This window comes from Rattus rattus, chromosome 4, assembly GCF_011064425.1.
Source record: "Rattus rattus isolate New Zealand chromosome 4, Rrattus_CSIRO_v1, whole genome shotgun sequence".
NCBI classification, from domain to species: Eukaryota; Metazoa; Chordata; class Mammalia; order Rodentia; family Muridae; genus Rattus; species Rattus rattus.
Genome location: NC_046157.1, coordinates 122,245,964 through 122,273,641, shown reverse-complemented (window position 1 = coordinate 122,273,641; position 27,678 = coordinate 122,245,964). Strand labels below are relative to the sequence as shown.

General features: G+C 40.2%; 1 pseudogene; it reads right to left on the bottom strand.

Annotated features, from left to right (window-relative positions):
- Nucleotides 1-18,178: 18,178 nt before the first annotated feature.
- Nucleotides 18,179-19,318, bottom strand: LOC116898492 (annotated as a pseudogene).
- Between the last annotated feature and the right edge of the window lie 8,360 nt (nt 19,319-27,678).

Below are 27,678 nucleotides of genomic sequence, written 5' to 3'. Positions count from 1 at the left end.
TATGCATGTCGTCTCTTTGTGTCTGCACTCAGCCATATAACTCGGTTTTCTCCAGTAGAGCACAGGAAGATGTGGTATTTGGATTTATGCACATGACTCAATTTATGTTCCCATCATAAAAGAAATCCAATTGTTAACGGTGTACAAGCTTAGACAATACAGTTTAGTAAAGATTTTAAAAAGTATGAACAGGGAGAAGATCTAGGAGCCAGTAAAGAGGAACTATAAGGAGTGGGCGCTGGAGTTATGGATACCACAACAGAAGTCTGAAGGAGGAGTGGTGGCAGACATCCAAGGGTCATAGCAAGATTTGGAGTAGAAGATTGTGTCACGTAGGAGAGTAAAGTCACATGGACTATATCTTAATTTACTAAGTAAATGAGTGTGGCTCAAGACCTGCATACGACGGAGCCAGTCAAAATGAGTGGAGGTCACCATGCTCTACCCCTGGCTGAGCAGCTCGGGTCATTAATGACAGCAGGGGAGGCAGGATTTCTTCGGGTATGTGGCCCCTGGTAGGTAGTCCATGTGTATCCCCAGTGAGAGAGAGAGAGAGAGAGAGAGAGAGAGAGAGAGAGAGAGAGAGAGAGAGAGAGAGAGAGAGAGAGAGAACATGAAGTTTGGAAGATATGGTGGGGAAGATTCTGAGAGGAGTTGGAAGTGAATGAGGTGTTGATATGCTAAAAACACATTGGAAAGATGTGTGAAATTCTCAAAGAATAAAACATTTTTAAAGTAGTAGAGAGGCTGACTGCTCAAGATTACCAAGAATTCAGCCAGTTGGAAGCTACAGTATTGACTACATTCCTCTATGTTTTTAAAGTAGTCTACTACCCAAAGAGAATTCTACTGCATCGACATGCTGCTTACATGCTCCTTACTTTCTCTAGAAACTTCTGCATCGCTGCAGTCCACTTAGTTCTGTTCTGAAGCAAGGGTGAGGAGGAAGTGCAAGTCAGGAGAGGAAGTGCAGGTCACTACCAGGAGAGGAAGTAGGTTCTTTGGGAGGTTTCTAAAAAGTTCATGTGGCATGTTTAACGTCACACCCTATACTCACAGAAGTCTGTGGGAATAGGGGTACAGTTCTGGACCACTTCTTAGAAAGTGAGAGTTTAAGTTGAAAATGAATTATCATAGTTCTTAAAAATATTACAACCTCATCCTATAATGAAATATAATCCATTATATTTCAAAATCCATGTATTTATACAGAGATAAATAAAATGTAGTAATACAGATAAAAGGTGTCAATCAATAACAGACGGAATATTTAGAATTAACTGTTGCCAAGAACTGTACCTTAACACTGGAATCCCCAGCTGTCCAAAACAGATATCCTGTCAGAGTGTGAAAACAGGCCGCTGGCTCCTGGAAGGCAGTGGCAGCTGGGTCCCAGCCCCCTTTGCCTGGAGACAGTTGCTAGGCAGTACCAGATTTGCTCACAAATGCACTTTTCATCCAATGAGAAGTATTATGATAGCACACAGGCCGCTTGCAATCATTCTTTCTGCTCCCATTTTATTAAAAGGCACTGGTAAAACTTGGCCAGAATGATGAATAGTGCCACAGAAGCTGGACTGTGCTAGGCTGTTTCCAGGACAGAATGATGAAAATCTTTGCCATCTAGGTCCTGGAGTACTTTATGAAAATCGGAAAGCTCCACATTACCCCATTCTCAGGGTGAATATAAATGTCGCCCAGGGACTAGAATTGAGTAATGGAATGGAGACGATTTCTCCTTTTTAAGATGTCTTTTGATTCACAGAAGGAAACAAACTTCATTTCATTTACATAAACTTTGAGCAACACTAGTAGTCAGTCTGAACTTTTTGATATATAAGGGAAAGAGAGTTTCCTTTGGATGGAAGTATTTATGGTCTCCCTCTCCATTCTTGGAACAACCACGGATTTGACATGTTCTATTTCAATTGTCATTTATCCCAAGATACCTTTTCATATTCCTTTTGAGTCTCTGCCTCACTGGTTGTTCAGGAATGAGTAACTTCCCAAAACATGCTTATTTATGTGCCCTGCATTCCTTCTCCCTCCCTGCCTCCTTTCTTGTGTTCCTCCTTTCTCTTTCTCCCTGTTAGGGATTGAACAACAGGTATTTCTTATGCTAGGGAAGTGCCTTACCATTGACATATATTTCCAGTGCCCTACCACTGGTTTCTAATCTCATAGGAGGAAGCTGATAGTGTAAAATATTGATGCAGAATATCGAAGGTCCATTTAGTAGAAATGCTTGAAGAACAATAAAAATATGAACATTACTGATTACATGGGGCAGCTTCAGCAATTTGAAAGACAGGATGTAGGAAATGGCTATCCTGGAGGGAAATCTAGACTATTTTACCAAGTGCATTTGTCTTTAATAAAAGACACTTTTATATTCAGAAATAACTGTATACCCAAATCCAAACTTCTTTTCCATTGAGGTAAGGCTACATTGTTTTCTGAATAAGAACATAACTTTCAGAACATATGAAAATAGGATTAAAAGTTAACATTTTTAAATAAAAGGCCAAGAGCAATGGTTTCTGTTTTTTTCCCCCTCTCATTTATAGCTTTTCAATTAAATTAACCTGATACAAATCACTGGGAGAAAACTATGCTTAAGAAAAAATATCAGATGAATAATTCATACAAAAAACTTCAGGGCTTTGAAGAACTGAGATAAAAATGTCTTGCCTTAATTTTACTAAATCATAACATTTTTAAAAACATGCACTTATATGGCTTAGTTATATGTATGGTTAAGATAATATGAACAATGATAATTTTCTAACATCCAGGGGAAACTCTAGATACCGGCAGCCTCAAAGTTCCTACAAACTTGAAAACAGTTCATCATTGAATAAACCCCCCCTTGTCTTCAGCTGTGTATCTACATAAACAAAACCACATTCTTGCTTTGCTTCTTAGCAAATAGGATCTGGAGTTGTTTCCACATGATCTCTGTCCCATCAACTCCCTTGTGTTTACCCACACACCTTGATCACATTATGGAGCAGAGAAAAGACTAGGCTCTCACAATATCTTTAAGGGTAGGTACTGTCTAAGGACCTCCGACCAGTCTTCACATCTTTATGGTCCACAACCTATTAAGAGTGCCACCTTAAGAATTAAGCTTTAAATACATGAACCTTTGTTTGGGGCACAATTAGACCCCCAACTAAACCAACAAAGAGAAACAGAATCAGAGCTGTAGTAGCATTACATATCCTAGTACTGTGTTTTTACTGATGTTACGTCTTCAGTACAGGCATTGGTTTGATGGATGTTTTGGAGGTCAGAGGGTAAGTAGAATTAGTATATTTAAAGGCACCAAAACCTTCAGGGAAAATACTGAGACTGCACCAAGCATTCCTGGGTAATAACCTTTTCTGAAAAAAACTTTTACCATCAGAAACTGAACTTTTGCCCAACCTTGCAACAAGTTAATCATATGCTTTGCAACCATTTAAACTCTGGACTTAGTCTGTTTCCCTACTGTGTATTCAACTTGTTTAAACATAAGCTGTTTGTAAGAAAACCATAACCAACCTGGCAATGCTTTGGACTCCCAGTGGAATCAGCTTTTACAAGCTAAGCTGAACGCACAGTTTTAACATCAAATTGTGTTGCTTGTTGACAACTCTAACCCAGAATAATGTAACAGGGTTGGGTGTGTGTGTGTGTGTGTGTGTGTGTGTGATTACTCAGTCTAACATATTTCACTGAAAGCAGCCAGTGAGTTGAAAGAAACCTTGAAATAAATATCTACTATAAATGTTGGAAGTGATGTGTGGATATAAATCAATAACATTTATTTGCAATTCTGGTTGGGTAGGGTTTAATAAAGTAACTTTTCCCCTTGTAAATTCTGCTGAAGATTTCTGTAGAAAAAGACTTCATTCTTTTTCTGTACCATAATGCTTTAATGCTGCTCAATAACAAACACAGCCTTTGCTACCTAGCCAACCTTGGACACAGAGGTAAGTGGAGCTCAGACTCAGCTCACTCTTGGTTTTCTCTAAAAAGGTAAATTCTTCTTTTTAATGCAGTGCTGCTGCTACATATCTGGGTTTTATCTCTGTAAGCTGATGATTCAGATTTGAAGCAAGTTGTCCAGTGGGCTCCCATCCTAGGGTATCTAGGAGGCTGTGATACCTTATATCACATAAATCAAAGTTAATTAACACTTTCTCACACCCACACTTAACAAACTCTGATTAAGCCACAGTGCCAAATATTCCACCTAATGGCTTGCTATTAAAGGTCCATGTGAAGGCCACATGGGCCACCATATACTAAGAGTGTCACCATGATTTGGTAATATTCAACTAAGGTGTATGGGGGTGGGGAGGAACCTCCTCACCAGTCCTTCATCTCTCCATCATGGCCCCCATAATTATAAAGTAAAATACTAGAAACAAATTAGAATCTTTGATACAACCAAGATATATTTGATAATGGCCAACCTGAAAAACAAAACCCAAGGATCAAGTCATCTTCATTCCCAATGTTCTTGTCTCTAGCATCTAAATTATTCCAGTACTGGAAAAAAATTCAAGTAAAGTCTTTGCCCCACTTGAAATTGAATCCTGAATGAAATACACAGAATTCTGATACCAGCCCGAGAATCAGTCAGTCACCCCAGATGTCAATCATTCTGCTGCATCTTTGGAAAATTAAGAAGTGATTAAGGGGAGCAGTGAGAGAGAAAGTAAGATCCTACAAGCTGCATAATGGTTTGTAAAGTCTTTGTGTCTTGGGGTAAGTCATTTAACTTCACTTGGTTTCAGATGGTCTAAAAATTGGTCCAAGAAATTGCTTCATGCTCCCAATATCCAAACACCAAACCCAGCCAGTTCTAAAGACAAATATGAAAGAGGAAATAAAAGAGGAACCCAGGAAGGACATTAACAGACAGAGAGAACTTCTCTGAAGCCATACTGCCTGCAGGTAGGGCAATGAGGAAGAGAAAGCCCAGAGAGCAAGCGTCCATCCCTAGCTCCAGGGTCTCTCAATCCCTGCCTCTAGGGACAAGTCTGTCCTCCCAGACTATTTGAGAAGATGCTTCTGGGGACCCAGCTAGCTGCAAGCTCTTTTGAATATAGATGGTTGCACAACACACATGTCCAGGCCTCCTCATTTGCTAGTCAGCTTTGGTTTCTTGCTGACAGGGTGGCTCTGTTCTCTTTTCTAACAGATGTTGCACCCTACCAAGTACTAAAATTAGAATATCCTATTATACATGAATCACCTCTCCTCCCGTCACCTTAGAACGGTCTTTTGTGTTTTATATTGAAAACCAGTTTTGACTGATTACTTTAAAGGAAAAAGTCTAAAAAAACTGAAATGGACTTTTATATTTAAAGAGAACAGTGTAATTTCTGGCATATAGCAAGTATTTACTGACTTTGAAAAACACATGTTGATGGCCAGACATGTGTGTGTCAGTCAAACAAAGATACTCAAAATAATGTCTATCTTGCCTATCAGTTTATAAAGATATTTTAAAAATCATTTCTATTCTGTCTATGCATATATTTTAATTATAAAAATAACTAATGGATTCAATTTCCAATGGAAAATTTTCAGCATAAAAGAAGGAAACTATAGCTTTTCACCGTACAGCCACACGCTCTAGCAAAAAGTTAGCTGCCAATCTGTAAGGAATAGCCTAATTAAATTACAAGATATGTAAAACAGTGCTCTACAGCTCTTACAGAATGAGACAGACAGACGCACATACTGATTATACCGAAGCAAACCCCGTGCCAGATAAGATAAATGCAGGCTGACTCCACCGAAAAAGGTAGCATATGCCAACTGCAGAACGTTCTGTGAAACCTGATTGTCACTGTGAGGACTGAGGCCGATATCCTTGGGCCCTTAGATGAATGTCCATGTTCAGAAACAGAATGCATATATGGCAGCTCTTTTCCTCACAACTCTAGGAGATGTCATGCGTAGACAGCAGCATCCATCGGGTGGCATCCCCACAAGATGTGGATGGAAATATTGAAAAGTTACAGCTCGCCACAGGGTGGGCTTGCCACGCTTCAGTGATTATGCTATTAGGATGCTTGCTTTGCTGTGTGAGTTTATACCAAGGGCTCGGCTTGGTTGGCTTGTTTTGCAGCACATGTATCACAAAACCTGTGTGCATATATACATATGTATATTGTGAATATATATGAATATATATTCGTAGCAAATATATAAGAAAACTAGGTATCTGTGATGAATAATGTATGTGTTAGGGACTACAGTACAAGTGAGGCATTCTTTAAAGCCATGCTGTAATCATAACCATGCATTATTTGTACAGGTAAAATATCGTAACTCCCACAGTTTTCTAGATCACATGGCCAATCCCCCAGCAGAGGCAGCCTGGGAGACCTCCAGGGTCATCTCATGACACCCTCCACATTTTAGCTCCTTCGTTCCTCTCTCGGATAAGGACAATAGATTTCAGAATAGATTTATGATCAAATCATCTGTAACTAACTACTTTTGACTATTACCATGTTCAATTTCACTGTAAAATATTTTCTGTAAATTTTAAGCACTTTATGCCTTTTAGACCAATTGGCTATTTGCAGAGGGAGGGGGCAATCTCAGTGGATTTGGTACTTTCTTTGGCATCTAGATGGATCACACTCCTGCCAAGGCCAGTCAATCATGGTCTAACCACCCCCCCAACCCCCCCACCCCCAGCACAATATGCTGAGTAAATTCCCTTTCATTATAAGTTGATGATCCCAGGGTATTTTGTTACACTGACTGAAGTATCAGTGGGGAAATGACTTCTTCAGAAGAGAAGTGGAATCCCAGCTGCGTGGAAGTCTTAGAGAACATTATTTGGGATTTCTACAATCCTTTCCAAGAAAAACTTGGAAAAGATGCAAGTCAGGGAAAAAGCCAGGATCTCACCACCTTCCTCAAGGGCATGATCCCAACGACCTAAAGACACCTCCCTGGGCTAGGCCTGTTAAGGCTCCTCCCTGAGAGCCGAGTCCTTAATATACAGTTTAGATCTAAACTAAGCACGATAGAGCTGCTTACCCACAGTGAGAAGTAGGATTTCCTTCTTCAAAAGATGAAACAGTATTCTGCATTTCAGACTGAGAACTGCCTCCTTGTTTTCCCACTGTGAATGTTACTTGAACTATTCTTTAATGTTTTGTTAAGTTTTCTTGCTGTTTTACACAAAAACCCGTGCACAAACTCTAGATCTTTGAGTTACCAGACTTAGATATTTGTTTTGCTTTGTTTTTAATTTCATGTAAAGTAACTGACTGCTGAATGAAGCCTCCATGTATCACATGCAGCAATCTCCCTCACTCTCAGCAGTGTGCGTGCCTGTGTTCTGACCTTCCCGGTCTCTGGAGGAGAGGCCAGAGAAGGGAAAGTTAGAACGACACCGGGTGGTAGAGGCTTTAATCACAGCACTCAGGAAGCAAAGGCAGACTGATCTCTGTGAGTTCAAGGCCAGCCTGGTCTACAGAAATAGCTCTAGGACAGTCAGGACTCACAGAGAAACCCCATCTCAGAAGAAAAAGGTAGAGAAGTGTCTCCGTACAAACTTAGAAAAGGACAACTAAACTCATGAGCAACTTCCACGGCGGCGGCAGTCTCTGGATGATTACAGTCTCTGGATTGATTCAGATTAGGTTTACATGTACGTTCTAGTACTTGAATATAAAATATAATTTCTTCTTATATATCTCCAGTGGCTGACGTTACATGGTATCACTTCATATGTACTTTTAAGTCTGCAGAGTGCTTGGTTGTCTGACATCTCTCAAGTATGTGCAAATATTGGTCCTGTCCAAGATTCCTTGGCACAAACGTACTGTTCTTCTCTGTGTTCTCACTGACTTGAGGCTCTGGGTAGTGATCTGGGGATGTGGGGTTGAAGCGGGGAAACAGCATGAGGCTAGAGAAAGGCTTTCTGAGACTGAGAACAACAGATTTTTCTGGAGCTCAGGGCCCCTGTCAAGGACGACACATTCTGCATTACTGGTAAATCAGCCACCAAGCTTGACTTGAGAACACGGAGTCTCAGATGACTTAATGAGTGCACCAATAAGGGCACTGAACAATAAGGGTTGTGAACAATCGTGTGTGTCTCCAATCTTAAAAAGTACAAATAAAGCTTTCCCAGTCTGGAAAGACTTGGTGCAATTCCTCCAAGTAGTTACATAGTCCTGCTTCAGGGCTCTGATGACCACAGAAGGTCCTCTATTCACTGTGCACTGGAAGGAGAGAGAGAGAGAGAGAGAGAGAGAGAGAGAGAGAGAGAGAGAGAGAGAGAGAGAATCCTAGTCAGGATATCCCAAGACCTGCCTTTGTAATCTACTTCTTTGATTAGGCCCTATTTCTTAAAAATTTCCAGAACCTCTAAAAATAGAACGTCTAACTGGGGACCTAGGCTTTGACACGTGAACCTGTGTGTGTGTGTGTGTGTGTGTGTGTGTGTGTGTGTGTGTGTTGTGGGGGAGGCTCCCTTGTCCATCCATTCTATGCCAAACATCATCTTTGTTTCCCAGGTTCCTCAACAACTCTCCCAAACTGGTTCATTATGGAATGGAAGGGAAAGAGGAAAACTCTTCAGAGAAATACTGTTGTAAAGCTGTTTCTGCAGTGACCGTGGAATGGTTGTCTTCCACACAGAATGACAACAATGTCTATACCCTCTTGAAAACTGTTCTTGAAAGTTTGAGCAAACCAGTCCGTGTATTAGAGTACCACCGGGGACAATCAGCTGAGGTAAGTGGGTAGCATTATTTCCCTGTCAGGCATACTGCTGCCTGCATTTCATGGTTACCTGCATTTCACACTACAGATCCGAATACTCTAAATCCCCAACGGATGTAAATAAGGGTGATTTAAGAATGCATTTCAATTAAATGTGAACGGCCTTGAGCAAGAAGGAAAACTGGTGTCTCTTAAAGACAGAATCGGAGTTGATGAAAGCATACACAGAGGAAAAGAAGCTCACAGCTAATATAATGTCATAATGTATAATATAATATAATGTCACACTCTATCAGGGATGCAGATCTGAGAGAGGCAGGAAAGCTTTACAGGTAAGCTAAGACTATAAAGGGAAGTTATACCGTACCTCAGTATTACCTGCAGGGCTGCTTAAACTTTGTCTGCTCGTGATACTTTATACTGGAGGAACTGTTATATAGTTCAGAATGCATGGGTATATAACAGGTCTACCAATCAAATACTTTTTCTTTTTTTTCCCCTTCCCATCCTCCTCCCATTACTGCCCTCCCCCCAACAATCCTGTTCACTGAGGGTTCAGTCTTGGCAGGACCAAGGGCTTCCCCTTCCACTGGTGCCCTTACTAGACAAATACTTAACTACATTACAAACCTTTACAAGTCATAAAAAGGTTAAAGCAACTCTTTGATTTTACACTCACTCTCTCTCTCTCTCTCTCTCTCTCTCTCTCTCTCTCTCTCATTCATTAAAAATAAAAATAGCTTAGTTATTCTTATCCAAGGACTTAACTCTTGGCTGAATATATAACACAGTAGGATGCAGTACTCAATGTTTTTCAGAGTATATCTTGATTTTGGAACCACCTATGATAAGAAAGCTGCTTCACACAAATACAGAGCACAAGATCCCAAATCAAAATCCATTAAATTTTTTTGGGGGGGGGCAGGGTTCTTTATTTTCTTTTAAAAATTTATGTATTTACTTTACATCTTGATTGCTACTCCTCCCAGTCCCCCACCTACACAGATCCTCATCCCATTCACCCTCTCCTTCTCCTCAGAGAGGGTGGTGGAACCCCTGGGTATCCCTCTACCCTGGCACATCAAGTCTCTGCAGGGCAAGGTTCATCCTCTCCTATTGAGGTGAGACAAGGCAGCCCAGCTAGAAGAACATATTCCATAGACAGACAACAGGTTTAGGGATAGCCTGTGCTCCAGTTGTTTGGGGACCCACATATATGCTACATAAAGACCAAGCTTCATATGTGCTACATATGTGAGGGGCATCTAGGTCCAACCATGTATGTTCTTTGGTTGGTGGTTCAGTCTCTTAAAGCCCCCGAGGGTCCAGGTTAGTTGACTCTGGTGGTCTTCCTGTGGAGTTCCTATCTCCTCCAGGGCGCTCTAAGAGTCCCCAAGCTCCAGCTGATGTTTGACTGGCAGTGTCTGCATCTGTCTGAGTCAGTTGCAGGGTGCCTTTTAGATTTTTTTAAATAAAAATCAGGTCAGATTATTAAGCTCTAATATTCTATCCTATGCCACAAGATCACTCATTTGATGCTTACTAAGAAGAATGGTAGTATTGGTAAGAAAGAGGCAGAAAGTTAGACAAAAACAAACTTTGTTGGCCAATGGAGAGATGGTTCAGTGATTAAGAGCACTGGTTGCTCTTCTAGAGGATCAAGGTTCAATTTCCAGCAACCACAAGCCAGCACACAACCATCTGTAACTGCAGTTCTAGGAGATCTGATGCCCTCTTTTCACCTGTGAGCATTTACATGTACATGGTGCACACGCAGGCAAAACACTTAAACACATAAAATTATATTTATATAATATAATTTTATATAATATATAAATATACAATATATACATTTATACTTTTATATCACACACACACACACACATATATATATATGTATATATATAATCTTTGTTTTCTGGGCTGGTGAGATGGTAAAGGCACTGGTTGCAAAGCCTAATAACCTGGGTTTTATCCATAGGATCCACAGGGTGGAAGGAGACCTACACCCTCCTATAGAGTACTCATAAACATATGAACACACACACATACACACATAAATAAAAATATTACAAATCTTTGATTTTTACAATTTAATTATATTTCTCTCCCCCAATTATATTTCTTTAAGAGCAGCAGTTACTATACACAGTGAAAACACTGTAGTTCATAACATACAATAGTCTTGGTTTGGGCAGTGTGTGTTGATCTTGTCAGATTTATCATGTGTTTGATACTGAATTATTTTTTGGTCTTTGCCCATTTAAAGTCTTTTACTGTTGTTGATTGTGTGTGTGTGTGTGTGTGTGTGTGTGTGTGTGTGTGTGTGTGTGTGTGTGTGTGTGTGTGATTCTCTTATTTGGTTACAATTATGACCCACATTTTGTCCTGAAAACAAGGATGATTTGCCAACCAAAATCAGGAAGCACATCTTTTGCTCATTTGCAAGTCTGTGACTGTCTAAAGGTTTCATTGCTGTGAAGAGACACCATGACCACGGCAACACCTATAAAGGCAAATGTTTAATTGGAGCTGGCTTACAGTTTCAGAGGTTTAGTCCACTATCAGCACGGCAGAAGTGTGGAAGCACATAGGCAGACATGATGCTGGGAAGGAGCGGGGAGTTCTGCATCTTGATCCACAGGCAGCAGAAGGAGACTGTGGCCTAGCTTGAGCATAGGAGACCTCAAAGCCCACTTCCACAGTAATACACATCCTCCAACAAGGCTACACTTTCTAATAGAGTCCCTGTGGGCCAAGCATTTAGACACAAGTCTATGGGGGCCATTTCTATTCACACTGTCATGGTGCCCAAAATAATTAACAGAAAATTTGGGTAAATTTAAGTAGATTTTTAAAACAAGAGTAAGATTATAAAATAAGGGATTAAAATAGTTATACAGATGGGTTTTTGAAACAGGGTCTTACTGGGTACCCAAGTTGGCCTCCAAATAACACTCCTACTTCACTTTCCCCAATACAGGGATTATAGTTTGTGTGCTACCTTTGTGAAGTTCACTGGTATTTTTTTTTAAATATTCTGCATTGTCTGCTAAAGATGATCATAAAAATAGAGAACAAGGATTGCCATGTGAATAAAATTTGTCTTGTGGATACAATAGAAAATGAAACAACAGTCAACAGAGCCGTTATTATAAAGTTGGAAGAAATCAAGGCTGCCTTGAACTCTAGAAAGCTGAATACTATTCTTGAGCCAATCACACCCATGAATTAGTGAAGAACATGACCTGAATTACTTCAATAATAAAAATAAGGACAAATAAATGCCAACCACAAAGTGGCATGGGCTCCATAAAGTTAGCAAAACCCTGAGAAAAGAAACTCCAGTGCTTTCCTCAAGGTGGTAATGTTGAGAGCCAAGTATAGAAAAGTGGGCAGAAGTCTCCAATGACATTGGAAGACATAGATAAAAGTAGGAGTTCCAGGCACCCAGTGACAGCTATCCTCTCCCACTGAAAGCCAACAGGGACACATCTTGTCTGTCCCATGCACCAGTGGCCTAGAAGGAACAGCCACTTTTCTCCAGTTGCAAATTCAGCACTAGGCTGCAGTTTAGCTCAGGTGCTTTAGACTATCTAGTGACAAGCACTCTACAGCTGTAGTGTCCTTAAGACAGACCGAACCGCCATGCTCCGCTCTGAGTTGCTCTGGCAGCCTGCCTACTTCCTTCCTCAGTGTTTGTGGTAGTTCCCGCTCCTCAGAGACGCTCTCATCAGTGCCCTGGACAAAGCTCATGCTCACAAGCTGAGGAGAATGGTCACATCTAGATTTTAAGTTTCTAGTTCCAGTGGAGCCAACAGGTGGCAAGGACACAATTGATGCTCTCCTTGTCTGTCTCCTTGGGCTCTCAGACCTGCAGGTAAGAATCAACCTTGCTGTTCTGAATTTCTGAAAAGTTCACTTTCGAGGATAATTTTCTAAATGAGCTTATAGAATACTTTACCTAAAGGCATATTTTAAAAGAACTTGATGCCTCTTGTTTTGAAGGGGAAACTTAGATAGAAAAAAAAATAAGGAAGTGAAATGTTTTTTTAACCTTTCCCCACCTAAGCCCCCATAAATGTAGTGTTCATCCACCATCAATGTCTTGAATATTTTGGGGATGTTTTTGGTAGGGTTTATATAGTCATGGAATTTTTCCATAAATAATATTTAGATTTTTAATTTGTCATACATGTTTAAAAATAATTCCTAGTAAACATTGTTATTTTATGATCACTTTTCCATCAATTTATTAAGTATCCAAGTGTGATGGTATTGGAAAAAATCCAATTTGTTCAGCGATAGCTTAATCCATGCTAACTCACATGGTCTGTGTTGACAGGCAGCCTCTCATTTAATCCCTCGAGCCTGTAAGGTTTCTTCCTTTCTTAGGCAGTCTTTTGCATAGAGTGGGACTTGAAGCCTACTGTGAGAGATAAAACAGAGCAAAGGGCTCTTGAAGCAGTAACTCCAAAGGAATGTTAGCCTTAGAGGTTTGCCGAGATTTCATACCTCACCAGTGATATCAGGGAACCCAATATTCTCAGTTTAATTTCTTTTAGTGATATGAGTTTTTGTAGAAAGGAAATATGTGGTCTGCTAGTGTATAGTTCAAGATGTACATCTATTGTAACCAGAGACTAGTTGCAGTAACCCAGACAGTCTGGACAGTATCGATTAAAGACAGCCAGACCTCATGGTGCCTCTGCCATAAAATTAAAACATAATTTTATTTGCATTGTTTTATTCCAAATTTCTTGAACAGCCTTTCCATTAAAAACTACTAACAGATCACTAGAGCTTGAATGATAGTCTGTCATGTTTCCTGTCAGTAGCTTCTCAAATGGTGTCACTTTCCTTGCTTCAGTACCTGGAATTCTTACTAAATTGGCTATTGGGCGAGCAGAACAACTTGCACCCAGTAACAACTTTGGAAACACAATGGAAAAGGACAACTGTTCCATGATGAAAACAAGTAAGCACACAAGTTCTGTTAAAACTTACATTCTTTCTGACAATAAATAGAGGAATTTTAACATTTATAAAATAAGTTAGTCTTCCAGGATATAAAACAGCACAGAGAATCATTTTAATGATTTTGAGGCTTGGGGGATGGCTTAGCGAGTAAAGTGCTTGCTATGCAAGCATTAGAACCTGAGTTCAGATCCCAAGAACCCATGTTAAAGCCACACACAGCTGTACAAGTCAAAACCCCAATGTTTGGGTAGGGGTTCAAGTGGATTCTGGGTGTCTGCTGACTTGTCAGTCTAACTAAAAGACATTCCAGTATCATCTTATGCTTTCCATTTAAACCTGCAGGAGTGAATACATCTGAACACACACACACACACACACACACACACACACACACACACACACACACACCATGGTGGTGGCAGTGGTGATGGATGCAGGGGTGATGGTGGTGGTGGTGATGGTGATGGTTGGTGTGGTGGGATAGATAGATGGATAATAGATAGATAGATAGATAGATAGATAGATAGATAGATAGATAGATAGATAGATGGAAAATATTTTTAAAATTAATGCACATTGTAAAAAATAAAAATCAAGCATTAGAGTTTTCAATAGCCATACTAATTAGGGTTAAACAATGAAGTCAGATTTTTAAAGTTTGGAAGAAAATGCATTTATAATTCAGGTTATTTTTATAGCCAAACTGATTTTTAAAAGTGAGAGAAATCTATTTCAGAAAATTCCTCATGTATTTTCTGAAACTATTTATATGCCATGAAAATTATATATGCTTTTGGCAAAATAGAGCTGCCTTTGGAAGCATGAAGGGAGCTGAGATAAATGATAAAGAATGGAGGACTTCATCACTGTCCAAATGAGAATTTAGTGCAAATAACCTCAACCGTCCTTCAGGAACTTGGAATGAAGGTGCCAAAGGATGCAGTTCAAAGTGTGATAGCTTATCAGGGCTATGAGTTTGTTCTGGGAAAATGCTGCCATACGGATAAACAGACATTTACTTTGGGTTTGGTAGCCTAGGAGTATCCATCCATAAAACAGGATCGTATATCGTTCATCTTACTGTCGATTTGAGTAAAGAAGCTTTCAGCCTGGAGACAGAGGCCTCTAGGCAATATTCTTGTTTGATTTATCTGTTGTCTGGTTATGTTTTTAGGGAATTTTAAGAGAAGGAAGACTGGCCCCGAGTGTGAGAGCCATTTTCCTATAAGCTGGGGTCCTGAACCGAATAAAACGGAGAAAGGAGAAAGTAAGAAGAATGTCACCGTTACTCTATTTCCGGTTCCTGGTCCACCAAGGTGTGAGGCTCCCAACCACCTGAGCCTGCCGAGCCTGCCACCATGAATTCTGGTATTCCTTCTTCATTGTGTGAAAACTGTCCTTCCAACCCACGACCCCAAACAAGTCTTTCTTCCTTTCCAAGCATTTTGTCGAAGCAATGAGAAAGGTGAGTAACAGAAATTCGGTCTGAGGAAGTAGGGGCGCTGCTGTGGTTAAAGTGGCAACGTGGTTTGTAAGTCTCTGGAACTGGCTTGGAAAGGGAATGTGGACACATTTGGATTCATGGGTTAGAGAAACTCTAGAATGCTGTAAACATGTAGAGACCAGTTGGCCATTCTCGTGGAAGTGTGGAAGACCACACAAGTGATAGCAAGGTAGATAGTAAGACGGAAGCAGTGGGGGATGGGAACAGGAGTCCGGGCAGAGGCCAGGTGAGTTACTTTTTAGCAAAGAATCTTGCTGTGTTCTCCATGTGTCCTGAAAATTGGGCAGAGGCGGAATTAAAAAGCAATGCTTTAAGGTGCTGGCACGGGAAATTTTAAGGCAGCATGGCATCCTATTGTGGCAGTTCCTGCTTGCCCTTCTTAGACTTACAGTAGGAGAATGAAACAAAAAACAAAACAAAACAAAACAAAACAAAACAAAAATACCATGAGAACTGAGCTGTTTGTCAAGGAAAGGAAAGAGGAAAAGTCAGAACTTGCAAACAAAGTGCATCTGAGGAAAACTGTAACTGGTAAAGAAACTAGAATGTGAAAAAGGAACCCCAGCCAGAACTTTTACCGGGGTTACAGAAACAGAGCTCTGAGGACAGCACCCCAACCTTTGAGGGCTCCAACTGCAAATTAATTTGAAAGGCAAGAGACTGACTGAGAGCATCACAAGTAGTTCCCTGCTTGAAAATAGTCATCCAGAGGGGCAGCCTGCCAGACTCGGCTACGAAGGGGCGCAGGGACCACCAGCACTGGTGCAGCAGGTGGAGGTCAAAGTAACCCCAAGCACCGGACAGAACGTGGCAGGATTGCCTACATGGTGTGCCAGATGCAAGATTTATGGGATCAGGGAGGTCAAAATTGGGTTCCTATGAGTAGTCACTGTGGGACAGCTAGAAGGTGAAGCTTGAGTTGTGATGGAGACTCCAGGATGTTGGAGACGCCAAGTCTATGAAATATCCATTGACGGATGCTTTAGGCATAGCGTGAGGCTAGAGAGAGGATACCTATGAGGCAGGTGGCAGAATTGGAAGGGCAGGGCTTCCTAAACCATCAGAGCCAAATCGTGCTATGGAGAGTCCTAGGTATCAGACATGGAAGCATAGGACTGGGTGTTTGCCCTGCTGTGTTTCTGTCTTGCTTTGGTACATTTTATTGCTATGGTCCCAATTCCCTTTATTGTTTTTGTTTTTAGGATAGGAATATTTTATTTTGTTAATTCCTTTATTATATATAGAACATATATCATTTAAAAACATTTTATAGATGCTTATAAGAGATTATCCGAAGTCCTAAAATCAACTTTGAACTTTGGTTTTTGAACAATGTTAGGTTTCTTAAAACTTATGGAACTCTACAGTTAAGATAAATGTACTTTGCATTTTGGGTTAGCCATGAGCCTTTGAGGATCAAAGGTAGAAGGTCATCATTTAAAAGTGATGGATTTAGGTGCTAAGGTGCCAAGGTGTGGATTTGTGGGGACTAGTGTTCCCATTCACCAGAGGTGGTAGAGAAGGACAGAAAGCAAACAAACTGAGGAAAGTGCCATTTCTCATGCTGTTCCCTTCGAAGACCAAAGCCTGGAGCAAGATCCTTCAAGCAGGCAGTTGGTTTAAAAAGAAGTCCCGAGGATGAGGAGGAAGGCTTTGTGAAGGAAGGAAAGCTACTTAAGGTACTTAAGGTACGTGGTCACTGCTGGGAACAGCTGAGACCTGGCATACCATGGGTCATCACGGAATCGTGTAGAATACACTTCATACCTGCCTCCTCATGGCTAGGAGACAGAATGCTCATCATCCCATATCTGGTGCTTCATGGTTTTCCTGGCTAGTTCTATATCCATTTGATACAAGCCAGAGTCATCTGAGAGGTGGGCACCTTAATTAATAAAATGCCTCCATAAGATCAAGCTGTAGGCAAGCCTGAAGGGCATGTTTTAAATTAGTGATTGATGTGGGAGGGCCCAGACCACTGTGGGTAGTGCCACTCCTGGGCTGGTGGTCCTGGGTTTTCAAAGAAAGCAACCTGAACATGCCATGGGGAGCAAGCCAGTAAGTATTACTCCCCCATGGCTCCTGACGCTAGGTTCTTGCTCTGTTTGAGTTCCTACTTTCCCTCAATGGACCGTGACTCAGGATATGTAAGCCAAGTAAACCCTTAACTCTTCAACTTGCTTTTGGTCATGATATTTCACCACAGCAATAGCAACCCTAAATAGGACAATGGCTTTCCATGAGTCTGACTTCTCATCACTTCTTGGTTGTTTACCTGTATGTCATTATGGTGAGAGGACTTGAAGGTTATAGAGATCTTGCACAAAATATGTGTCATCAGGACTGTGTTGTTAGATTATGCACTCGTGTATGTGAGTAGTTTAAACAATAGAAGAGCAAATAGATGACCAAGAAGATGACAGCAATAATGAAAATGACAATCAGCATAAATAGCTCAACTCAGGAGTTAAAGAAATGCACAGTTCTATTATGTAAACCTCAAACAACATATCATATACATATGTGTGTGTGCTTGTGTGTGTAGTGACTTAAGATTTTAAGACTTTTCTAATCTATTAGTTTATCTCTCAGTGACAAATACAAACAAATTTACGAGAGAATGAATTTTTTATGTACAAAATTTTACTCTTGAAAAAAATTCATAAAAGTAGATGATAAAAACAAAGAAACAAAGCACAGAAACTCCAAAGCAAACAAACATAAAATACTTAAAACCAGTATTACGAAATTGGGTTTCACAAGGAAAATCAATGATTTTAAACTCTTGGCAGCAGCTGGTTTTCTAGGCTCATTAACACAATCAATGGGTCATGTTAAAGGAGCTTCTTTATTTCAGAGTTCCTCTCATCTAATTTTACTTCATCCACCAGTCCAGATTATTCTCCCTCACAATCATTAGTATGAGGGCAAGGGGCTAAGCTGTCAACCTACATTGTCATCTTGCTTTTGAGCTACAGGTCAGAAGGGCAAGGTAGTTTGCTCTCTTTCAGGGTTAGACATTTGAAGAAGTCAATCAGTTTACTCGAAGGAATTGAGCTCATGCCTTGAGGGGTAAGCTAGAGAAATCGTCTAAAACGTTAGGAATCTGCCATCTTAAGGATCTATCCATTAAGTCTCCTATTAACCTTATCCATGTAGACATCAAACTCATCCAGGCATCTGAAAGGTGATTCAGCAATGGAGCACAGGGGAAGAATGAAGCACACTGTGGAGAAAGATCGTTAGCCACCGTGTCACTGAAGGAGGCTTTGTTTCCCTCTCCAGGCTGAACTGTTACACTAAGAGTTTCACTCTTGTGGTCAAAATTCATTTTTCTACAATGCGCATGCTGAGATAATATGTTGTCAATGCATAATTTGCATGGCAATGTCAGACACCTAAATTGTTGGTATGTTTTGTACTCTGAGTCATTATTTCTTCTAGTAATTTAATGAAGCTTCTTAATGTCCTTACTTTATTAATCAGATCAAGATAGGTTTCTCTTGCTTCCTGGTACCACTTCATTATTTCCTCCCAATCTCCTCGATTAGCATGTTCTGTCTCATTTTTTTTTGTCTTAATCAAAAATTTCTTTGACTAGAATTGATGCAGATTCTTTTACTTCTGTCTGTTCTGGGCAGACCTGTCTTGCTTGTGTCTTGCTTTTCTCCTGTAGCTCCTTTGCCTTCATGTCAAGTTCTCTTCTCTTTTTATTGAAGGTACCCAAAGGCTCTGTTTGTCTTCATAATGCCGTTTCCTGTTTCTGGGTATCGACTCCAGAGCCAGCGACACTTAATTCATCCTTGAGTGGATGTGCTAGCTCCGATAGCTGATTAATCTTCAATTTAATTGTATCAGACTTGTTTTCTGCTTCAATTTTTAGACTTTTAAGATTCTCCGTGTTTTCTTTTTGTGGCTCCATATTTTTCTCCACCAGTTGCGTTTTATTTTATTTTCCTCAGCATCATCTTCCAAGGTTGCAGTATCTACACATTGGTGTTCCTCTAAATGCTCAAGTTGCTGAATTTCAGAAATACTTTTTCTTATTTTCATCTTGCTTTTTTATTGGATTTTTAATTTACATTTCAAACATCATTCCCTTTCCTGGATTCCCCTCCAGAAACCCACTATCTCCCCCTGCTTCTATGAAGATGCGCCCCCACCTACCCACCAACTCCCTCCCATCCACTCCCTCCCTCCCACCTCTCCACCCTGACCTTCCCCTACATTGGGGCATCAAATCTTCACAGGACCAAGGGCCTCTCCTCTCATTGATGGCCAACAAGGCTATCCTCTGCTACATAAGAAGCTGGAGCCATATGTCCATCCGTTGTACTCTTGGGATGGCGGTTTAGTCCTGGGCAGCTCTGGTTGGTTGGTATTATTGTTCTTCTTATAGTGTTACAAACCCCTTCAGTTCCTTCAGTCCTTTCTCTAACCCCTACACTGGGGACCCCATTTTCAGTTCAATGGTTGGCTGTGAGCATCCACCTCTGTATTTGTTAGGCTGTGGTAGAGCCTCTCAAGAGACATCCATATTAGGCTCCTGTCAGCAAGCACTTCTTGAAATCAGCAATAGTGACTAGTTTGGTGACTGCATATGGAATGGATCCCCAGGTGGGACAGTCTCTGGATGGCCTTTCCTTCAGTCTCTGCTCCACACTTTGTCCCAGTATTTTCTCCTGTTGAGTATTTTGTTCCCTCTTCTAAAAAGAACTGAAACAGCCAAATTTTGGATTTTGGTCATTCTTCCTCTTGAGGTTCATGTGGTTTGTGAATTGTATCTTGGGTATTTGGAGATTTTGGACTAATCTCCACTTATCAGTGACTGCATACTATATGTGTTCTTTTATGATTGGGTTACCTCACTCAGGGTATTTTCTAGTTCCATCCATTTGCCTACGAATATCATGAAGTCATTGTTCGTAATAGCTGAGTGCAATGCCATTGTGCAAATGTACCAAATTTTCTGTATCCAATCCTCTGTTGAAGGATAGGTGGGCTCTTTACAGCTTCTGGCTACTATAACAGCTTCTGGCTGCTATAAACATAGTGGAGCATGTGTCCTTGTTATACGTTGGCGCATCTTTTGGGTATATGCCCAGGAGTGGTATAGCTACATCCAATTTTCTGAGGAACTGACAGACTGATTTCCACAGTGGTGGTACCAGCTTACAATCCCACCAACAGTGGAGGAGTGTTCCTCTTTCTGCCCATCCTTGCCATCATCTGCTGTCACCTGAGTTTTTGATCTTAGCCATTCTGACTGGTATGAGGTGGAATCTCAGGGTTGTTTTGATTTGTATTTCCCTGATGACTAAGGATGTGGAACATTTCCTTAGGTGCTTCACGGCCATTTGATATTCCTGAATTGAGAATTCTTTGTTTAGCTCTGTCTTCTATTTTTAATAGGGTTATTTAATTCTCTGGAGTCTAACGTCTTGAAATCTTTGTGTAGATTGGATATTAGCCCTATATTGGATGTAGGATTGGAAAGAATCTTTTCCCAATTTGTTGCTTGCCTATTTGTTGTATCGACAGTGTCCTTTGCCTTACAGAAGCTTTGCAGTTTTATGAGGTCCCATTTGTCGATTCTTTATCTTAAAGCATAAGCCATTTATGTTCTGTTCAGGAAATTGTCCGCTGTGCCCATGGGTTCAAGGCTCTTCCCCACTTTCTCTTCTATTTGTTTCAGTGTATCTGGTTTTGTGTGAAGGTTCTTCATCCACTTGGACTTGAGCTTTGTAGAAGGCAATAAGAATGGATTGATTAGCATTCTTCTACATGCTGACTTCCAGTTGAACCAGCACCATTTGTTGAAAATACTGTCTTTTTTCCATTGCATGATTTTAGCTCCTTTGTCAAAGAACAAGTGACCATAGGTGTGTGGGTTCATATTTCAGTCTTTAGCTCTATTCCATTGATCTACCTGCCTGTCTCTATATCAATACCATTTAGTTTTTAATCACTATTGCTCTGTAATACAGCTGGAGGTTAGGAATGGTGGTTCCCCTAGAAGTTCTTTTATTGTTGAGAATAGTTTTTGCTACTCTGGGGTTTTGTTATTCCAAATGAATTTGCAAATTGCTCTTTCTAACTCTATGAAGAATTGAGATGGAATTTTGATGGGGATTGCATTGAGTCTGTAGGTTGCTGTCTGCAAGATGGCCATTTTTCCTATATTAATTCTGCCAATCCATGAGCATGGGAGATCTTTCCATCTTCTGAGATCTTCTTCAATTTCTCTCTTCAGAGTCTTGAAGTTCTTGTCATACAGATCTTGCTTGGTTAGAGTCACACCAAGGTGTTTTATATTATCTATGACTATATTAAAGGTGTTGTTTCCCTAATTTCTTTCTCAGCCTTTTTATCCTTTGAGTAGAGGAAGGCTACTGATTTGTTGGAGTTAATTTTATATCCAGCAACTTTGCTGAAGTTGTTTGTCAGGTTTAGGAGTTCTCTGGTGAAATTTTTGGGGTCACTTAAGTATACTATCACATCATCTGCAAATAGTGATATTTTGACTTCTTCCTTTCCAATTTGTACCCCTTTCACCTCCTTTTGTTGTCTAAATGCTCTGACTAGGACTTCAAATATTATATTGAATAGGTAGGTAGAGAGTAGGCAGTCCTGTCTAGTTCCTGATTTTAGTATGATTGCTTCAAGTTTCTCTCCATTTACTTAGATGTTGGATATTGGTTTCCTGTATAATGCTTTTATTATGTTTAGGTATGGGCCTTGAATTCCTGATCTTTCCAAGATCATGAAGAACATGAAGGGGTGTTGAATTTTGTCAAATGCTTTCTCAGCATCTAATGAGATGATCATGTGGTTTTTTTTTCTTTGAGTTTGTTTTTATAGTGGATTGTGTTGATGGATTTGAATATATTGAACCATCCCTGCATCCCTGGGATGAAGCTTACTTGATCACACTGAATGATCGTTTTGATGTGTTCTTGGATTTGGTTTTCAAGAATTTTTTGAGTATTTTGCATCTATAATCATAAGGGAAATTGGTCTGAGTTCTTTTTCATTGTTGGGTCTTTGTATGGTTTCGGTAAAACATAATTGTGGCTTCATAGAAGTAATTGGGTACTGTTCCTTCTGTGTCTATTTTGTGGAATGGTTTGGAGAGTATTAGCCTTCTATGAAGGTCTGATAGAATTCTGCACTAAACCCCACAGGACGTGGGCTTTATTTGGTTTGCAGACTTTTAATGACTACTTCTATTTCTATAGGAGCTATGGGACTATATAGATGGTTTATCTGATCCTGATTTAACTTAGTACCTGGTATATATCAAGAAAATTGTACATTTCATCAAGAATTTCCTGTTTTGTTGAGTATAGACTTTTGTAGAAGGATCTGATAATTTTTTTAAATTTCGTTGGTTTCTGTTGTTATGTTTTCCTTTTCATTTCTGGTTTTGTTACTTTGGGTACACTCTCTGGGTTCTCTGGTTTGTCTGGTTAAGAGTTTATCTATCTTGTTGATTTTCTTAAAGAACCAGCTCCTGGTTTTGTTGATTTTCTTGTATAGTTCTTTTTGTTTCTACTTTGTTGATTTCAGGCCTGAGTTTTAATATTTCCTACTGTCTACTCCTCTTGGATGTATTTGTTCTTTTTGTTCTAGAGCTTTCAGGTGTGCTGTCAAGCTGCTAGTGTTTTCTCTTTCCAGTTTCTTTTTGGAGGTACTCACAGCTCTGAGTTTTCATCTTAGCATGGCTTTCAATGTGTCTCATAAGTTTTGGTATGTTGTGTCTTTGATTTCATTAAATTCTAAAAAGTCTTTAATTTATGTATTTCTTCCTTGACCAAGTTGTCATTGAGTAGAGCATTGTTCAACTTCCATGGACATGTGGGCTTTCTGTCATTTTTGTTGTTATTGAAGAGCAGCCTTAGTCCATGTTGATCTGATAGAATGCAGGGGATTATTTCTATCTTCCTGCACCTGTTGAGGCCTGTTTTGTGACTGATCATATGGTCAATTTTGGAGAAGGTACCATGAGGTGCTGAGAAGAAAGTATATTCTTTTGTTTTAGGATGAAATGCTGTATAGATATCTGTTAAATCCATTTAGTTTATAACTTCTGTTAGTTTCTCTATGTCTCTGTTTAATTTCTATTTCCATGATCTTTTCATTGATGAGAGTGGGGTGTTGAAGTCATCCACTATTATTGTGTGTGGTGCAATATGTGCTTTGAGCTTTAGTAAGGTGTCTTTTATGAATGTGGGTGACCTGTATTTGGAACATAGATATTCAGAATTGAGAGTTCATCTTGGTGGATTTTTCCTTTGATGAGTATGGCATGTCCTTCCTTATATTTTGATAACTTTTGATTGAAAGTTAATTCAAGATTAAAATGGCTACTCCAGCTTGTTTCTTGGGACCACTTGCTTGGAAAATTGTTTTCTAACCTTTTACTCTGAAGTAGTGTCTTTTGTCACTGAGGTGTGTTTCCTGTATGCATCAAAATGCTGGGTGCTCTTTATGTATCCATTCTAATATTGAATAAAATTGACTTTCAATTATACATATATATATATATATATATATATATCTTGCCAACAAAACTAGATAAGATGGATGAAGCTAAGAAGTGCATGCTGACAAGATGACAAGAACCGGATATAAATCTCTCCTGAGAGAGACAGCCAAAACATGTCAAATACAGAGGCAAATGCCAGCAGCAAACCACTGAACTGAGAACGGGACCCCCCCATTGGAGGAATTAGAGAAAGGCCTGAAAGAGTTGAAGGAGCTTCCAACCCCATAAGAACAACAATGCCAACAACCAGAGCTTCCAGGGACTAAACCATTATCCAAAGACTATACATGGACTGACCCTGGGCTCCAACTTCATAGGTAGCAGTGAATAGACTTGTTGGGGCCCCAGTGGAAGGGGAAGCCCTTGGTCCTGCCAAGGTTGGACCTCCAATGTAAGGGATTGTTGGGGGGATGGTAATGGAGGGTGGATGTGGAGGGCAACACCCATATAGAAGGGGAGGGATAGGGGTTGAGGGCTCATGGACAGGAAACCAGGAAAGGGAATAACATTTGAAATGTAAATAAGAAATACCCAATTTAATAAAAATGGAGGAAAAAAATATAGAGGATCCTTAGTTGTTGGCAACTGCTTTTCCACCAAGACCAGCTCTGTGTGTGGTGAGCACAGCACTCTTCCCACTTCCGTTATTGCCAACAACAAAGTTGATATTAGAACCAAACTTAAAAGGTCTAAGCACTGACATTTCTTAGCTGAATACTCCCAATTATTCCAACTTCTGCTGCAGTCAAAGTGGAGGTTCCATTTGTTAAAGAAATTGTACATTCATCCTCATCTCCGTCTTTATAAAAATCTTCCATTTTTCTTGTCTTAGTCTTTTAGCATTTGCAGGAGAGCAGGAATTTTCTTCTTTTCTTTTGGCTATCAGATCTCCAGCAAGTCGCTGTCGCCCTGGGGAAGCTAGTCGTCAGGGCTGTCATGACAGGATGGCCACCCTAAGGGTGTCGGACCTTGGAGATGGCTCTCCTGCCAAGCAGGGCACACCCGCCCGAATGCAGGCCGGAGCCCTGCAGATGGGAGCCCACCCAGGGATAGTCTGCACCTGTGCCCTGCCCCTCCCCCTGATTTATTTTTATGAAATATTGCCATGAACTGCTACAAGTTATTATTACATTACACAGCTTTTATGCAGGACCCCCTTCAGAAAAATGGAAATCTGAAGTTGTTAAAGATGAGTGGAAACTTGAACATAGACCTTTACTGGTTATTTCAAAAAGAAATGTGGGCAAGGAAGATAGCTGAGAAGGAGAAGGCCCAAGACAGGTAAAACAACAACAACAACAACAACAACTCCCCCAGTAAAACAGCCTTTACGAATGAGGTATAGTTCCTGTTGACACCAATCTATTAAGTTCTGGCCAATATGATAAATTCTAAGCTAAATAAAGAAAGCAATGAGAAGCAAGTGTGAGAGCAATGCAAAAGTCTACCGTGTTCCTTCTTTGTGACAAGTAGAAGCTAAGCTGCTCCCACTACTAATAGTTATGGTTTGAATATAATTGTGTCCCTGAGAGTTCACGTGTTCCAATCTGGTGGCCAGTATGGTGTTACTGAGCGATGCTGTGGAAGCGTTAAAGAGTGGAGTATACTGGGAAGTCATTAAATCATTGGGGGTGCTGGCTTGGGAAAGAATTAATGTAGCTTCAAGGGACCTTGGTTAGTTCACAAGAGAGGGTTGTTTTAAAAATCAAAACTGGCTCCCTCCCAGTCTCTCTGGCTTCCTTTTCACAGTGTGATCTCTCCTTCTTGCATATGCTTGTGGTATCGTTTGCCTGTGATGTAAACAAAATGGCCTTCGCCAGAGCCAAGATGTTGGTACCATGCTATTGTTCCTGCCGCTGTGAACTAGGTAAGTCACTTTCCCTTATGCTCAGCTTCGGGTCCTCTGCAAAGGCAATAGAAAATGGGATACACAGTAATAGATATCAAAAATCTCCTACAATGAGTATGTAAGAGAAATGTAAAATTCTACTAACATTTTTAAATAAGGCCCAGAGGAACATGCCATGTTCTACTATACAGAAATGGAAAGGAAGCACATTATCATAAATGTAACTACAAGTAGAAGTTTGTTTGTCTTTTTTAAAGATTTACTTATTTTATGTGAGTACATTGTAGTTATTTTCAGACAGATCAGAGGAGGGCATCGGATCCCATTACAGATGACTGTGAGCCACCATGTGGTTGCTTGGGATTTGAACTCAGGACCTCCAGAAGAGCAGTCAGTGCTCTTAACCACTAAGCTATCCCTCCAGCCCTACAAGTAGAAGTTTTAAAACATACTGATTAAACAGAAGTAAATTTTCGTAAAACTTGTATAAAGAACACAAAAAATAATAGTGCTTTGAGAGTCTATGTGTATTTGTTTGTGTGTACACATGGATTCTGCTTCTCTATTACCTATTTATCTATTTCATCTTAAAATACAACATTAAAGACCTAGGGAGGCTTATTACTAACTTCACAAGTGCCTTAAATGGTAACTTAGGCTGGTCTTGAAAGGCCTAATGTGTAAATACATATCTTAGTTACCTAGGGTTAAAAGAGATGATGTTGGCACATTGGCTAGGTTAGAATGATAATACAGCTCCTCCAGATGCATTTGCAGTGTAATATCATACCTCCACTTGGGTTTATTAATGCAGTATCACTTGATGGCTAATGGACACTGGGCATGCCAAGGCTCAGTCTTGTGTTTGAGATGATGTACTTAGTCAGTAATTTGATTACGAGTGTTGGGACTCAGCCATGACAAGGAATCTGATTTCATTTCTGAGGTGGACGGTAGTAAAGCAGTAGAAAAACTAAAATGCAAGCTTTGTTTTGAAAGTTGGCATTTTAGTGAGATACTGGGGTAACAGTGCAGCAACCATTTTTCTTTGTATTTGTACTAATAAATAAATTAATGAAAAAAAAATGTGGGCCTCAGCCAATCAGTACCAGAATCAGCTGATAGCTGTTTAAAATGTGTGCTGTTAGTCCAGTAACTGAAGCTACCGTGTGAGGAGCTCTGAAGCTTGGGCCTAGTAGGCTCCCTTTTCATATTTCAAGCCATTGTGATGTACACTAAAGCCCGAAAGCCACTGCCCCAAGCCAGTCACACCCTCACTAGCTGTCACCATGGATGGCTAAGTGAGCCAGGCATTCTGGTACTGGGGTGATTTCCTTTGTTTAATATGCCCTGGTCCCTTTGGGAATTGAGAACAAGTTCATAACTTGAAGTAACAGGGTTCTTCAGGGGTAAATGGACATTTTCTTTGAAACAAATGCTGAAAGGAAGCGAGGACCTCCCTCCCTGCCCCCCAACTGAACTACTTAGGCCTTGCAGAATACAGGGAAAAGCCGGTCTCTACCTAGGCCAGATAAAGTAGCCAAGTAGAGTTGGCCCCTCCCAAGAGGCTGGTGGGTGGTAGAGCAGCAGCATGTGACTGGAGAGGATCTTTGAGGTCACTATCAGCAGAGACACGAGGGATCTGATGCAAGAGGAGTCTGACAGTTCTTATGATGATCTCCTAAACATTATTCCCACAATCGACATAGGTTATCTGCTCCTGCCAAGGGCCTCATTTCCACAATGTGTTCCCGGATAGTTTACTAACCTATAATTCTCTTGATTGCCCAGCTTTACCTGTATCTCATGGTACAAAGACCTTGCCCTATGGAAAAAATATATAAAAATCAATGACGCTTGAATCATTTCACAGGTAAGAATATAATAGTACATTTTATTAGTATAAATTATTTTTTTTAAATTTTTTCCTACAAAATTACAAACCAGCACCTATGAAATAATCTGTAAGCAAAGATATCAGAAATCCCATGTAAGAATTTTGAGAGATGCAACTGAACTGAGTGACTCCAGGAAGACTTGGAGAAA